Genomic DNA, 16,980 nt, shown 5'->3' with positions numbered 1-16,980 from the left:
TCCCAGGTACAGCTGTCACTTTAAAATAGCTCTGTGCACAGCAAGTCCTGGGCTGTCTGGGCCTGCAGGAAGATACCTGGAGTCATCTCTGGTGATGGCCTGAGTGCCCACAGCAAGGACTCTGAGTGCCACCTCTGGCACCAGTGCCATAGGTTAGCCATCACTGGTATAGATTATAACCCGGAGCTGTATTCATAATTCTGCTACTGGAAAGTCTAAACGTCTCCATTGTGACATGCCAAACACCTTATACAAGTTTCTGTCATACAATGAGTTACTTTTTACTATATCCAGTTACTATATATGATTATTCTGTGCTGCTGAATTGTGGGAGATTTCAGCTCTGAAGCTGGACTAATTGTGATCTCAATATATGCAGTCACTCTGAACTCAGGATCAATATGATTACCCATTTGTATGGAATATGTACATACATTATACACATATACACATGCTAGTAGTTTAGCCGATTTTGTGCACCAAAGTAGTATTTCTTTACTGAATATGTGTTCAGCCCGCGCTCATTTATTGGTTTATTGATTCCCATCCAAAGTTCACAGAAAAGAGTGCAATATCTTGTGATAACAAGTCAACTTTGTAGTTCTGTCTGGTTTGTGCAATAGGAATAAGCAATGGAGGTGTCCTAACAGTATGTAATTCCTAGTATATTACGAGCTAGTAAACGGCAAGTTTTGGGGTTTCACATTTTGAAAAACCAACTAAACAGATATTCAATGCAAAGTGCTAAGAGCACAGCAGTGTGAGGAGGTACCCTTAAAGCACTTAGATTATTACATGTTAGCAAACCTGGGTTCTCAAACATTTTGGGTTTTCACATTTTGAAATGTGATTAACAAACAAAATTGGATTTCAATTGCTAAGTGCACAGGAGTGCAAGGAGATGCCCCCAGTGCACGTAGAAAATCCGAAATCCAGGGATATAAGTTCATTTATCACATAGGACATTACAAAAAGGGACTGAAGAACGCACTCCAAGCACTAGAGAGGGAGGGAGATTTCAGGGGTAATAATGGTTACATTATATGTTTCATATCATTGTCTGATCTCGGGTGATTCTATTTAAGGGGTTATCCGACAGCATAAAAAAACCTACTGGTAGCCGGGAGGGGGCTGGTTAAAAGAAATGAACATTTACTTACCTCTGCGGTCCCACGCTGCCATGTCTACAGGCCGTGCCCCATGTAAACAAACAGTGGGACAGAAGGGACCCCAGCCACCAATAGGGTGTCTAAGTTTAATGTCTAAGAGAACCACTTTAGAGTCCTGGTCCCTCTATCTTCTACATTTAGACTCCTCTGCCACATCAGATAAGGGAAACCTACCACATATTTTGCATTTGGGTGCAGGAGATTAAAGTTACACCTCCGAAAATGATAATTGATGATCAGAAGTTTCCAAATACCAAAGAAATGAGAGCTGAGCCTGAGAACCTGTTAGTCATTCCCCAGAAGCCGCTACACGTGTATATAGACAATAAGACGTCCATGACCGGAGTCCCCCGCTGTTACTCCTACTCTATAACATGTACAGGGATTATTTCAAGCTCCATGAGAAGCTCGATGTGTACAGTTTATTAGGATATAACCTTTCCCTCACTTTTCTTATTTTAGTATCCAGCTTACACGTAATTGTCCCTAAGGGAGATGGTGAACTTCCTCTATGTGAAGGAATATGGTAACGGATCATTGAGATGACGCTAAAACATGACCTCAAAACAAATGATCAGATAATGTGTGAACCTTCAGAAAATAAAGAGTAGGGATAGACAGATATATAGTTGACAGAGAATAGATATTAGTAGATATTCTATAGGTAGATGTATATCACTATTGTTTTTAATTTTATTAAGATGATAGATAGAGATAGATAGATAGATAGATATGAGATAGATAGATATGAGATAGATAGATATGAGATAGATAGATAGAGATGAGATAGATAGATAGAAGATATATAGATAGATAGATAGATAGATAGATAGATAGATGCTGGATAGATAGATAGATAGATAGATAGATGCTGGATAGATAGATAGATAGATAGATAGATGCTGGATAGATAGATAGATAGATAGATAGATAGATAGATAGATAGATAGATGCTGTATAGATAGATAGATAGCAGTGTTTAAAGTGGTCTCTTAAAATCTTCATCACAAGCATCGCAAAAGAGAGAAAGCCGATAGATAGACAAAGATAAATAGATAAAAAAGAGGGATGGATAGGCAAAATAATGAATAGAAGGTAGGGAATCAGATAAATAGGTAGCTAGAACAATAAATAGTTAATAGAGGATAGATAGATAGATAGATAGATAGATATGGATAGATAGATAGATAGATATGGATAGATAGATAGATAGATAGGAGATAGATAGATAGATAGGAGATAGATAGATAGGTAGATAGATAGATAGGAGATAGATAGAATGACAAATAAATGATAGAACAATAGATGCATATGAGATAGTATGATGAATAGATAATAAAGAAATAGATACTGTGTAGATGGATAGGTAGGATGATGAATAGATTATAAACATTGCTAGACAAATAGAATTATGAATAGTGGAATAAATAAATGGATAATCAAAAGATACTGTTTTCGAAAGATAGATCAACAGATAGATTTATGAATGATAGAGGAAATATAGATACTTATGTAGTCTTATAGAAATAAATAGATACTATATATGGATAGACAAGCAGAATGATGAATAGAGTAACAAATAGATAGATGGAATAATAAATTGATTATAAATAAATAGATACTGTAGATGAATAGACAGACGGAATCCTAAATAGATCATATAAAAATATATAGATAGACTTATCAATAGAAGATAGATAAAAAGATAGAATAATCAATAGATGATAAATTAATAGATGGATAGACAGGCAGAATGATGAATTTAGCAAAATTAACTAAATAGATTGAAAGAATTATGAATAGAAGATAGAGAAAAAGATAGAATACCGTATTTTCCGGACTATAAGGCGCACTTAAAAGCATTGGATTTCCGTGGAAATCCAAAGTGCGCCTTATAGTCCGGTGCGCCCTATGTATGGCGCTGGGCACAGGGCAGCGGACCATACTTACATAGGTCCCCGCTACCGGAGACCGGAGACAGCAGATCTCCAGCGGGAACTGCAGACCACGCGGCACGAACAACTTCTGCCGCGTGGTCTGCAGTTCCCGCTGGAGATCTGCTGTCTCCGGTAGCGGGGACCTATGTAAGTATGGTCCGCTGCCCTCCTCCACCTCCCCCTCACCTTCCCCGCGTTCCCCGTCGCGTCTCGGCGTCGCGTCGCCGCGTCCCGTCGGGTCTCCGCCACGCCCCCGGACCTCCGCCACGCCCCCGGACCCCGCGCCTTATAGTCCGATGCGCCTTATATATGTAATTATTACATATATAAGGCGCATCGGACTAATGCGCCTTATAGTCCGGTGCGCCCTATAGGGCAAAAAATACGGTAATCAATAGAGGCTAGATCAGTGGTGGCGAACCTATGGCACTGGTGCCAGAGGCGGCACTCCGAGCCCTCTCTGTGGGCACCCAGGTCATCACCCCAGCATGAACTTCACCAGACAGGAATCAAAGAATCTTCCTACAGAATGTTCCTACAATGATAGGGGAATCTGGCCTCCTCCTTTCAACTGTGTTGGTGTCCTTAGGAGGCTGAACGATTAAAAATTGTCAAAGAACAAGGAGAAATAAATTACTGCTTAAATTGGTGTGCTGGCACTTTGCAATAAATAAGTGGCTTTTGGTTGAAATTTGGGCACTAAGGCTCTAAAAGGTTCGCCATCACTGGGCTAGATGATAGATAGATACTATAGATGGGTGGATGATTAGACAGGCAGAATGATGAATTTAGCAAAATTAGCTAAACAGATTGAAAGAATTATGAATAGTAGAGAAAAAGATAGAATAATAGAAGTGCTGAAATCTGCTTGTTTTTCCTATTTTTAGATAGAATCATAAATGATGATGAATAGACAGACAGAATCCCAGATCTATTATAGAAAATCAATAGATTCAAAACAATTAACAAACTAAAATGTAAATTTTCATGACTGCCTACATCATGTTCTACCATTCGCACAGAAATGGATAGATTTTCTTACTTGCTATTTTCACCCAAGTTAGTCTTGTGTCCTTGAACTACAACATAAACGAACTTCTAACAGGAAGCTTAAAATGGAAGTTATTGGGCAAGGAGCGACATTAGACAAAGTGGTTATTTTATTTTTTGTGCATGAGAAAGTCACAGGACCTGTGAGCATCTTGGGGGCCCAGAGGATCCGGAAGGAAAATCAGAAACAATGTGAAAAAATTAGCCCCAGTCAAGTTAACAAAACTAATCACATTAAAGATACATACAATGATATATCTTGTTACAAGCCAATTATATAATTGTTTCTTATAGCAGCCTCTATCCATTGTGCCTTATACACTGCTCTGCATCCAAATCTATAACACATTGGGGCTTATTTACTAAGGTTCTGCGGCCGCACTTTCGTCAGTTATTCCAACGTTTTCGGGATTTGCGACAAGTATTCAACTGGAGATTGTGTCATTTGCGATGGGATTGTGGCACAGCTGCTCTGGCTTTCATGCGACAGAAATGGGGGGGGGGGGGAGCGGACAATCCGACTGAATCGGACTGAGCGCAGGATTTAACTTTCAAATTGTGTCGCAAGACCAATCACTTACTTGCACCGGGAAGAAGAAGGTGAACTCCGTCTGACACATGCAGGATATCGGGCGCACGATCTTAGTGAATCGCGGCACAATGCATGATCGTCGGACAATGCACTTTCGTGAAATCTTTCGGACGGGTAAGTAAATGTGCACCATGGAGTTCATTAAGGAGTTGCTGTATATGCCTGTTACTCATACTTGCCTACTTTTGCGAAGACCTGTGTAGAAGATTGATGCTTCTAGATGTGCCCTCGCTGCTTTGGTTTAAACCACACCTTTTGGCACATGGTTACCCAACTTTCCGGTCAGGCCCCTTTTTTTTGGAACTTATTTTTGAACATATGAATTACAAATGTCATCTAGTGATAAGCAAACCATCTGAACACTGCAGTTGGCTATTATGACATCAGATTCACATGGTGCATTCTTACTGTGTGATTTTTATCCAAAAATAAGGACATTGGGGGTATTTATCAGGGCTTCTGCCCCGGGTATAGAAGCCCTGAAATAATTGCAAATGCTAACTTATTGCGAGGACTTGCAATTATTTTGCCCTTTCTGTATGAAGTGTGGGGGGGAGGGGTATGGGCAGCCAAGGCTGGGCATGGCTGTCGGAGAGTGGATCGGCGCGGGGCTTTACTCTTCCTGTGCATTCGTTTATTTCTACTTTGCGTCTGGGCAGCCGTGGGGCTATCATGCGCATACTCACAAGTGTCGGCGTATGATAAATAACATCTTTACTATTTATGTACATATTTCCAATTATGGGTCTAGAAGGAATGATGCAAGACTTTATTTTACCTGAATGTGCCAGTTGTCCTAAGATCTGACATAGGAATAGTAAATTTATTGCAGAGCTAAAGGAAAGCCATCAACTTCCTTTGGGCCACCAAGTACTTTTGGACTGGTGGTTTCGTGTTTCCTATATAAAGTTGTCTGTGTAGAGCTATCTACCTAGAGATGAGGGTTTCGGAGCGAAGCTGGGAAAATGCATATTTCTTCATTGCATATGCAACTGATGTCTGGAGCATGTGCACCATGTACCAAGGTGGTAAGGACAGGGAGAAGACTCACAGGCTGTTCTGAATAGACACTGAGCTGTCAATCAAAAAAAGGATGTACCATCAGCCTGGAGAAAGCGTGAGTCTTCTATTCAGAATTTGACTCTTCTTTTCTTATTAAGGTACAGTGCCTCAGTGGCAGATCATTTTAGGTCATATGCGGAGGATACCACTACAAGCCTTAATAACTCCCCCCCCCCCATTTGTCCAAAAATTATAATAGATTTGTTGCACTACTATGTTCTATATGGACTGTATAGTCGAATGTTTTATTTCTAGGATTTTCTACCAGTGTTTGTAAAATACATTTATCTTCTCTGCGTTGCAGGCTTTGTTCTGGGTTTCCTGGAGAGGTGTGAAGCTGGAAACCTCGGCTAGGATTATACAAGTGCTGTTTGCACAGGGCAGGACTCCTTCTTGCGTGTGAACTTGTATTGGTCTTGATAATGATCTGTATGGCCCATTACAATTTCACTAGCTTGTGATTTGCTGCCCCGGACACTCCCATTATCCAGTTCCTCAACCATAAAATCTGCGGCACTAACCAGTTAGATATCTTTATCAAGGCTTTTTTTTCCTTGTCAGGAGTTAATATGCCTTGTATTTATGTCCTCTTTTTATAGAATCATTTCTTCGAGTTATACATTAACTTCACAGTGGGAAGGATTTTCATGGCTTCCTGTGTTTGGCGTAGAGTCTGGAATTCTTTGTCACAAGAATTTGCAGGTGAAGAGATTTTAAGAAAAGGAAATAATTATTAACTTTCAAATAAGATTTTATAGAAAGAATGCAAGAAGAAGCAATAGAGAAACCCAAAATGTGATGGGGTGCCCTAATTTCAACTGTTTCCGCTGAAAATAACAATAGCTGTGTCTCCGCTATGGTCTGAATTACAGAAAAAGCTTGACATGGCTGGTCTATGCTGTTTCTGTAACTCCAATTCACCTCTATGGGAGGCAGCTTATAGCAAGTACGTCCGCCTGTCCTCCTCAGTGTAGTAGAGACAGGTTTCTTTTCATTTGCGACCAATTATCCCATATTGGGAATAACCCTTTATTTTTCTAAGAGTTTGTTACTGAACTCTTAATGAATATCTGATCATCAGCTGATTGGCACAGCTCTGGCAAATACACAGTGTACACAGCCTGGAGCTGACAGCGCCATACACTAGTCAAGTGGCCAAGATAGGTCACTGCAGCTTAAAACCTAGTTGACACTTTAAGCTGAAGATGATGTGGACTTTCGCTAAGGCTTCTTTCCTTAAAGGGGTTACATTTGGGCATTTAAAATGCATATTTAATGCCAAACCTAAGTAGATTTAAATCTTACTAAACAGTCCATAAATATTTCAGATTGCATACCATACAAATAACAAAGCATTTGGCCCCTTAAAAAGGGGTTTTAAAAATAGGTTTTTATTTGACATCAGTGGAGGAGCAACACCAATTACCACCCCCCAACCTGACTACACCGACTACAGTGTGTGCAGCACAGTGGATGAATCTGGTTGCAGATAGCTCCCTCCATGCAAAGATATGGATGACCTAACGTATCAAAAAGACATCAATATTGTGTAGCTTGGAAAACCTATTTAAAGAAACTAAAACTGAATTGTAGGATCATAGTTCACTTTGGAAAGGTCATATCATCAAACTTTTTAGAACTTATGCTATTATTAACTTGCACCATCTTTTCTTCATCTCGTAGTCATAGTCACTCATGTAATACATCCCTAATATTGCTTTTTAATTGACCCTTCCCCTACATTAATTATTTTTATACTCATTGTGAAACAAGCATCACATACACAATCAGATAATGTAATGAACGTAGGACTTATAATGACAGAATAGGATGTGATCTGGTTTATGTAACTTCCTAAAGTTTTGTAGAAAAGGATTCAAGACCGTATTAAACAGAAGTGTCAGACCTGCCGCTTTCACAATCCACGTATGACGTGCGAGACATTAAAAACGTGGGCAGAAGCTGATGACTGACTTTGTGGTTTGTTCACACATAAAAGTCACCAGGTTCTTTGTTAAATTTTATCGCTTGTGAGCTTCATTATGGGTAAATGTTTAATTAAACATTACATTACAATCCTACTATACTAGTACAAGTCATGTACTACAAGTATTAAAGGGACAATACACCTAAAACGTATAAAAGAAACTGTTATAAAATAGTTTGCACCTATGAACCTGTATACGCTGTAAGATCATTGGTTGGAGAAATGTTTTTTATGGACTTTCACTCAAAAACCCAGTTTGCATACTGTCCAAAAACAGTAAGTAACAAAGAACTATAGATCATATTTGACTCCTTGGGGGGGGATTTATTTGGGCTTGTATACTGGATGTGGAGAGGCGTGAAGGGCGGCATGGCCAGCGGTAGAGAGGACCACCGTGGCCCTGCCCCGCACCTGCAAACTTTCTATAGCCTGGGAACATTGAAGCTGAACGTTGACTGGTAATAGCGTTATTGTATGTCAGCGCAGCCTCACGCCGGGTACATGAAACAGCGGCATATGATGAATCTTCCCCCTTCAATCTGTATTTTGTATTCGAACCAACCATAGAGAACCTCAGGGACAACAGAAAGAAAAGGTGGAGAGGGAGATAACCAGGATAAAGGGGCATGAAAAGTGGGGCCAACATGGACATCCATAGTAAAATTGAGATTAGAGATGAGTGTCAATTCGTAGATTTGATACAAGCCTGGCGATTTTCAGTCACCAAATGAAATCGGAATATTTTCTGATTGACTTCAGATGAATCTTACATCTACTATAATAATTGACGTCTAAGTAAACTAAGTATTTTCAAACAACTTTTGATGGCTTCTGCGTTTGTTTGTTTGTTTGTTTTAGTGAAAAAAACAAAATGGCTGCATTTTTTAAGAAAACAAATCTGTGTTGCAGAGAAGTGGGTTACATACCAATTTCCAGGACAAGTAAAGCAACATTGGTTTAGACCCGAATAGATTCAGGAAAAAAATCAAATCTTAAGAAAAAACGAAGGCAGAGATGAAAATGAGCTCAGGTGGAAATCGGATGGGAATCGGATGGGATGGAATTAAATATGATGCATGACAGGTAATAGGAGAGGAACACGGACGTGGAGACATTGCTGCTGCTTTTAGTAAGTGTTCACTTTTACTTGCTGTATCTCAATAATGCTGATAAATGTGGGATACATAATTATAATGAATACTGTTATTTGTCACATACGGTAACTCAGGCTACATTCACACGTCGGGGCCCAGGAGAGGACGAGGGGGTGAGTACTGCTCACCCCCGCCCCTCTCCATAGCGATGTATGGTGCATGGCGCCATATTCTTATGTCCTATCTTTCTCCTGGCTACGGAACGGTACGGTGCCGCATGTGTGCGCCACTGTACCGCTCCCGTTCGTCGCTGTGTGCCCATTGCCATCTATGGGGAACGTATATACGCCATATATACGTCCCCCATACAGCCATGTGAATGTAGCCTTAGGATAGAAAGTCACCTGAAACAACTTTCATTTAGGAATTCATAAAGTACTGGCCCTGCTTGAGCACAATATTACCAGAGACCATTGCAAGCCTGTCCAGTAGTATCTGCAGTAAATAAACCTGTACAAGCCTGTATTATTCTGACTATGGCAGCGGATCAGAAACTCACCACAAAAATGATTTTTCTTGATAAGAAGTCCATAGTTTCCATCTTTCAAACACTATCATACATATGCAACAGGGAACGCTGCAATCTGCTTGGCTTGGCATAGTTTTTTTGGTTTTTTTAACAATTCGCAAAAAAAATTATGGGCAGCCATAGGAATCACTTTTCTGGAAACCATGAAATAGATAAAAAGAAATATTCATTTTTCAAAAATAAGTCACTTCAGTCAATTCAGCAAGATTTTGCGGCCAGCCAGACATTGCTGGAATATAATATTACATGGCGGACATTGAAATGCCAAGGAAACTTTGGAACCGTACTCCGTTGTCAAGATTGAGTAATGTCTGATACCAATGTGGAGTCTGTGTGGCTAATAAGACAAAGATGGCAGGAGCTGGGCAGAGGCAGAGAATTGGGGCTGAGGATGGAGATAGGGGAACGTCTCTAGAAGTTGCGTAAAACTTTTCCTACTTAAGAACTGCAATTATTATCACTCATGCGACCAGTCATACATGTAGTAAGCATATTAATCTCCGTGATGCAACTGGCCCTCGCTAAATGTCACATGCATCTAGTTATACAGACCACATGCAACCTTTACTAACTATCAGCTGTGACCTTTTCACAAAAAAAAAACTTAAACTTTATCCCGAAACCAATGTAAAGTTACAATTGTTGATATAGAATACAACATACTTGCATGGCAGAGAATATAGGAGAGATGGAAAAAGTCTACTTGCTACAGTCCATAACGTTATAATAGGCAGATAATTTGACACGTATAATAAACAAATAAAATCCAAATGATAGAAGGATCCGAAAAATTATGGAAAATTAATAATTTTCTTGATAAAAGACCAATGAAGCACATCATGGGTACTATAGAATGGAACTTATATCCCCAAAAGTTTTTGTTAAAGATGAGGCGTGTTATACCCCATTGACCTTTAGACAATTAGCCCCATATATTGTTCCTGCAGTGTTCACCATAATTTCCTATACCTCACACATACAGAGTGGATGTACATCTGGGGGAGATTTATCAGAAGTGTTGGAGAGCAGAATTGTTCTAGTTATCTACTGCAACCAATCAGAGCTCAGCTTTCAGTTTCCCACACCTGTTTATAATATTAAAGCTGAACTTTGATTGGTTTGATTGCTAACAAGAACAGTTTTACCTCAGACACTTCTGATAAATCTCCCCCAATGTGTGAATATAGAGTCGGACTCAAGTCAAAACCCAGGGATATTCTTCCCAATGTACTACAAAACTTCTGAGAAGTCGTAACCTTGACCCTAGACAAAATTTTTGCGTGGCTGCTTCTTATATTAAATGACTTGCAAGTAAAAATAACAATATCCATCAGGACTCTTTACATTTTTCTACAAGACCAACATATGTATTTGTTTGAGAATAAAAACAACAAGGGAAGTCCATATAAAATCTTTTTATATATAACTACAACATGCCACATGCTGCTGGACCATACCATATCCATGGACGCTAAGAGCTGTCAAGAATAAGAAGAGTGCATAAAAAAATTCCAAATAACATGCATATAACAGAACTAAAAACTGACATAAAAGCCAATATTATAAAAAAAAAGGCAACATGGAGAGTGGCCTTCAGAACAGTTTCAATTATTGGGTCAGTCTAAGGCCACTTTTATAATCCAGCCATTCCCCTATTTTGCCCCATGGACATGCATGCTAGGTTTAACTGAGCAAAAAAATAAGTACATGGTGATGGTATAGAGTAATATCTGTAAATGTCTTGAACACACTTGTCTGAATTTGTAGAAGTGGACTGTATCAGTATGGTAGAACAAATGTCAACAACCATGTACAGATTCTATGCTTTCAACTTGAAGATTATCAGCAGCATTGTGGCCCAGATGGGTTCTTTCCCATAGTGAGGAGTTAGACCCACAAACCTACAAATGTTAACATGAGACTCTTAGAGATCTATTAAACTATTGTACTCAGCCCATAGTCCATAAAGAGAATTAATTTCTATATTTATAGAATGATTATAAAGGTTTGGTGACCTCAGTTGAGGCCTGAGTGAGCAGGACAACTTTCCATATGGTAAAAAGCAATAATTCAAGCACTGGAAGTGCCTGTAAAAAGTATACGCTTTAAATCACCAGGTTAAGACCATACATAAGAGAACATCAATTTTATTGCATGTCAAACCCATCAGAATATATCCTTAGGGTGAAGAACATACAGGAGGAGCGGGATCCCTTGCCATTTGCATTATGATATGTGTCTGTTCTTCTGACCTTTTTATGGTCTTTCCTTAATGTGTCTGCAGTATTATTTGATTCATTTATATGGATTATCTATTTATACATATAACAGACCTATAAACCCCAGTTATATGGTGGGATTCCGTTCAATGTATCTGCTTGGAGCTTTCCTGCTGCTGATGAGTATACACCATAGTTGCAGTAGGGACCTTGAATAGGGGGAACCATGTTTTTTCTTCATCACAACTACCGAAATACATCCTCTCTTTGCATCTGGCCACCACTGCAAGAGTAACTCCTAATGAGTTAAGCTTTAAGATTCCCAACATAAATCAATCTCTGAAAAATGGGAATCTATATCCACTAAGACTGCAGTGAGAGAGTCCATAAGGGTTACTATTTCCCTACAATTTAAGAAATGTTATACAAGTCTGTGTTCAGCTTACATAATCACTTTACAATTAATGTTGGTTGTTGGTGAAACAAGGTTGTCTATGATGTTTGGGACATGAGGGTGCTGCGATGGGTTGTACACTCGGTTTTGGGTCTGGGGGGTTTGGCGGGACAGGGATTCCGGGGATGGGTTGCTAAGCCAAGCTTTGATATGTTTGTTTGTTTGGTTGTCCTCCCTTTATTCCCTCTATACTCCCCATACCCTGTGCCCTTGTTGCCCCTGTACTACCCACCTCACAATGATTGGATAGGACAGGAGTTTGGGTCTTCTTGATGACCAGTCACGTTCATGTTGATATAGGTTCTGATGCTCGATACCCACCATGATACATAGCCTGCTTCCTGAACTGGATGCCTAAATGTGGACATTCAGCATATGTCCTAGGCTGCATATTTTATTCCCCCCCCCCCCTTTATTTTCTTTCCCTATAGTTTTTAGGATTGTTAAAATTTTGGGCAATAAAAACATAGAAAAGAGAAACACAATGCTAAACACCAACCTGAAAATTCCTGAATAATGAGAATATTTACTTGTCTGCACAACAGCATATAGGCTTGCTGCTGGAAAATTCTTCCTATGATGGCATGTCGTGGAGTTAAGTTTAGCTATTAGCTAACGTCCACCTGTTTGCTTATTCTGTACATCTAGAACAAACAGAAACCTGACTGTCAAGGAAAAAACCTGCCCAACATCATAATCATTCATAGACAGCAGGAATGTGACAACATAAGCGGTCAACAAGGTGTAAGACATCAGTACGACATGGCATCTTCACTGCATAGAGTACATCGAGGAGATATATCTACTCACGATATAATGTAACCTCACCGGCTGATAATCATTATGACCTATTGTAACTCATGGGGCAGAACATGCACTCGGATGACCTGAACTGCTGAGGGTTCAAAGGAGTTGCAAGGGCTCATATAACATAGGACATATAGTACTCACACATGCTGATATACCTCCTACTGACTGTCCCTGGGCACTGATAAAAGGGAACACGGTATATATATATATATATATATATATATATATATATATATATATATATATTATATATATATATAGCTTCTTCATCTATACTGTATGGCCAGAATATGTTCATATCCTCCTATAGTATAGTTCATATTAGTATATAATTTTAGAACCTAGACCCACATCTATAGAACATACAGCTATAGCTATAAAATAATACTCAGCCAGGTTAGGAAAGAAGCTACTGCAGGAAATATAATGTAATACTGTACACCGAATAAATCATCATTATCCAGAAAAATATTACAAAATACCTCTTTCCTTGATATGCAAAATCTGCTTTTGCAACATTTCCTTGATAGGACATGTCAGCACCGGTTCTGATTGTGAATCATTTAGACTGACACGTGGGTTCCCCAAAATTCACTTCCTAAATCTCTTTATATCATGTGACCCAGCAAGTGAAAACTCTGCAAACTATTCTTGCTGATTCATGCAAAGAATGTGATTTGTGACGTCTGGTGCTAAAAACTCATTTGACTTCAGCTTCTGTGTTTGGTTGCAGGTTTGTCTTAAAATGACCCAGCTATTGCCTCCCAATGATATATGTGGACCCCAGATCTGGTTGTCTAACAATTTTTTGACCAATATATTGCAAAAATGATATTAATATTAGCAAGGTAATATATGTGGTTAAAGGAGAGAACTTTAATCCTTGCTCACTTTCGATAATCTGTCTGATTTATGATTACAAATACGGCGCCCGGAGCAGACATTACGACACTACGAATTAGGGAAACCGATACATAAAGAAAGGGTCTGTCGCAATAGGTCTGTAACCTGGACTCACCACGTACTATATAAGACCTAATATATCCGTACAAGATGGTTCTTGTCCCTCCATTTTTACAGGTTCAATTACCAGTGTATATACCCTGATCACTACTCAGCGATGACTGTAACCAATCTCCATCCCTCTATACATCATATACTGATCACACTGAGACATTACTAGTGATCGCTCTCCTTTGGTCAGTGCTTTTCAGGGCAGGTGAGACATTACCACTGACCACTGTCCTGCCTTCAATTCATCACTACCGACCACACTAAGATGAGAAACTACTACACTCCTGTCCCCAGTGAATCCTGACCATAGTGATTACTCTTCTTTCCTCAGTACATCACTACTGACCATTGTCAGACTGGGGTGAGTTGGACCCACCAGTACAATTTGTTTTTGGGGCCCACTAGTGTACAGCTTCATGGAAATGTTACCTGACATCTATTGAATTCCTTACCATTGCGCTGGACTTCCGGGGTGCCTATCAGTAACTTGCTGACTGGTTCCTGCCTCAAACATATTGTATGAATACATGGAATGGCTTAGATAATTATTGCTGAATGTCTATCTAAAATACACTGAGGTGACTCTGTCACAAACTACATATCAGGGCCTGGGGCCCACCAGGAGGATTGAACTGTTCATCTGTTGGCCGGTCCGAGCCTGCTTACTGACCACACTCTACGATAGACAAAACATTACTACTGACCACTCTCCTGTCCTCATTACATGCTATAGTAGCCACACTAGAGAATAGGGGAGATATTAATACTGCAAATTGTCCTGTTCTCAATAAATCATTACTCACCCCACTTCAGGATAGAGGAGACATCACTGCTCTCCTATTCTCCTATGCATTACATACTGACCACATGTGAGGACAGGTGAGACATTACTACTGACCACTCTCCTGCCAGCAATACATGACATACCTACCACACTGTAGACATTACTAGTGACCACTCTCAATACATGACATACTGACCACGCTGTAGACATTACTAGTGACCACTCTCAATGCATAACATACCTACCATGCTGTAGACATTACTAGTGACCACTCTCAATACATCACTACTGACCACACTGTAGGATAGATGAGACATTACTACTCTCCTGTCCTTAGTCCATTACATACTGACCACACTGACAGGTGAGACATTATTACTGACCACGCTCCTGTCCTCAGTACATCACATTTTGACCATAATTTATTGCATGCTGACCTACATCAGAACAGGTGGGACATTACTACTATCCATTCTCCACTCTCCTATCCTCAGTACACCATGACTGATCCCACTTCAGAACAGGCGAGACATTACTACTATCCACTTCTGTCCACACTTCAGGACCGGTGAGACATTGCTACTATCCATTCTCCACTTTCCTATCCTCAGTAGATCAGGATTGATCCCACTTCAGCACAGACAAGACATTACTACTATCCATTCTCCACTCTCCTATCCTCAGTACATCATGACTGATCCTACTTAAGGACAGGTGAGACATTACTACTATCCATTCTCCACTCTCCTATCCTCAGTACATCATGACTGATCCTACTTAAGGACAGGTGAGACATTACTACTATCCATTCTCCACTTTCCTATCCTCAGTAGATCAGGATTGATCCCACTTCAGGACAGACAAGACATTACTACTATCCATTCTCCACTCTCCTATCCTCAGTACATCATTACTGATCCTACTTCAGGACAGGTGAGACATTACTACTATCCACTCTCCACTCTCCTATCCTCAGTAGATCAGGATTGATCCCACTTCAGAACAGGTGAGACATTACTACCAACCACTCTGTTGTCCCCAGTACATTATAACTGATCCTACTTCAGGACAGGTGAGATATTACTAGTGTCCATACACATCACCTAGTGACCATTCTTCATTATATGTGAGATACTGTAAGGGATATCACATATTGATTAATGTGTAGTCCCGAACAATTGATATATTTGTAACATAAACTGTTCTTTTTAATAGTGTTTAACCCACAACATAAAACATTTGCCCCCTATATCCCTCAGTACAGTAGACCCCACAAAATTTCTTGCTAGTTACACAAGTCAATCGGACACGGCAATAAAATTCATAAAACCTTAAAATACTATAATGGCAACACAGGAAAAATTGTAAATGTTTACATGCAAAATAGCTTTGGATGTGTAGGTAGATCATAAAGATTTACAGAGAATTACTGAAAGTGTAAGTCTATATGGAAATTCAGGATCCTGGATTTGGGAGTCCTGGGACCCCTGTAATATGCAGAATGAACATGTCCTGGCACTGGTGCAGGGATCTTAGTGAAATTATTAGGATCATAGGGTCCAATAGACATGTTCAGTATATAAAGTGCATATCCATAGATATAAATCAGTAAAGTGAAGATCACTGACCTGCAATGGTGATCAGTCAGGAGGACACTGAGCTCTGCTGGGCCACTTGTTATCTTGCTGCTCAGGAGCAGTCAGCCATAAGCTGGGAGAAGAGTCCAGGCTGGAAGGGATAGTGTCCACTGAAAGCCTCAGCTGTCACATGAAGTCCCTCCACTATTCTGTGTCTTCCCTCTCATCAGTGCCTGTGCTCTCTGGTGTCAGCCACTCCCCTTTCCTCTATGAGGTCCTCCCTCTCTCTCCTCCCTAAACTTTCATAGAGTATGGAGAGAACATTATTACTGTCCTATCTCTGCTCCACTGACCATCAGCTTGGGGTTGTACAATCCCTCTGCTTGCTATAAGATTTTAACATTTTCTAAATAATATTTCTAATAAAAACTGATTAAGGTTTTGCTGCCACCTACTGGCCTAAAAGTTTCTCTCAGTCATCAAAATTGTGTGTTTGCATGTTTTGTCCTTTACAGATGCTGTATAAAGCCTAAATTGCCAGGACAGCAAACTCAGCTCTGCTACATCAGCCAGGCTCATCCCTAATAGCATATACACTGTGCATAAAAGAGGGAACTCCTGCTTTATACACATATTATTCCA

The 16,980-nt window shown here is 39.8% G+C and overlaps 1 protein-coding gene across 1 annotated transcript in view; it reads right to left on the bottom strand.

The window, feature by feature from the left end:
• Positions 1 to 16,587, bottom strand: part of PPARG (peroxisome proliferator activated receptor gamma) — a 40,875-nt gene extending 24,288 nt beyond the window's left edge. The window contains exon 1 of the mRNA XM_072127298.1: positions 16,390 to 16,587. The gene's annotated coding sequence lies outside the window, so the exon portion shown is untranslated. The remainder of the gene's footprint in view (positions 1 to 16,389) is intronic.
• Between the last annotated feature and the right edge of the window lie 393 nt (positions 16,588 to 16,980).

The sequence above is a fragment of the Engystomops pustulosus genome, chromosome 10 (assembly GCF_040894005.1).
Source record: "Engystomops pustulosus chromosome 10, aEngPut4.maternal, whole genome shotgun sequence".
NCBI classification, from domain to species: domain Eukaryota; kingdom Metazoa; phylum Chordata; class Amphibia; order Anura; family Leptodactylidae; genus Engystomops; species Engystomops pustulosus.
This window is presented reverse-complemented; position numbering and strand designations above follow the sequence as displayed.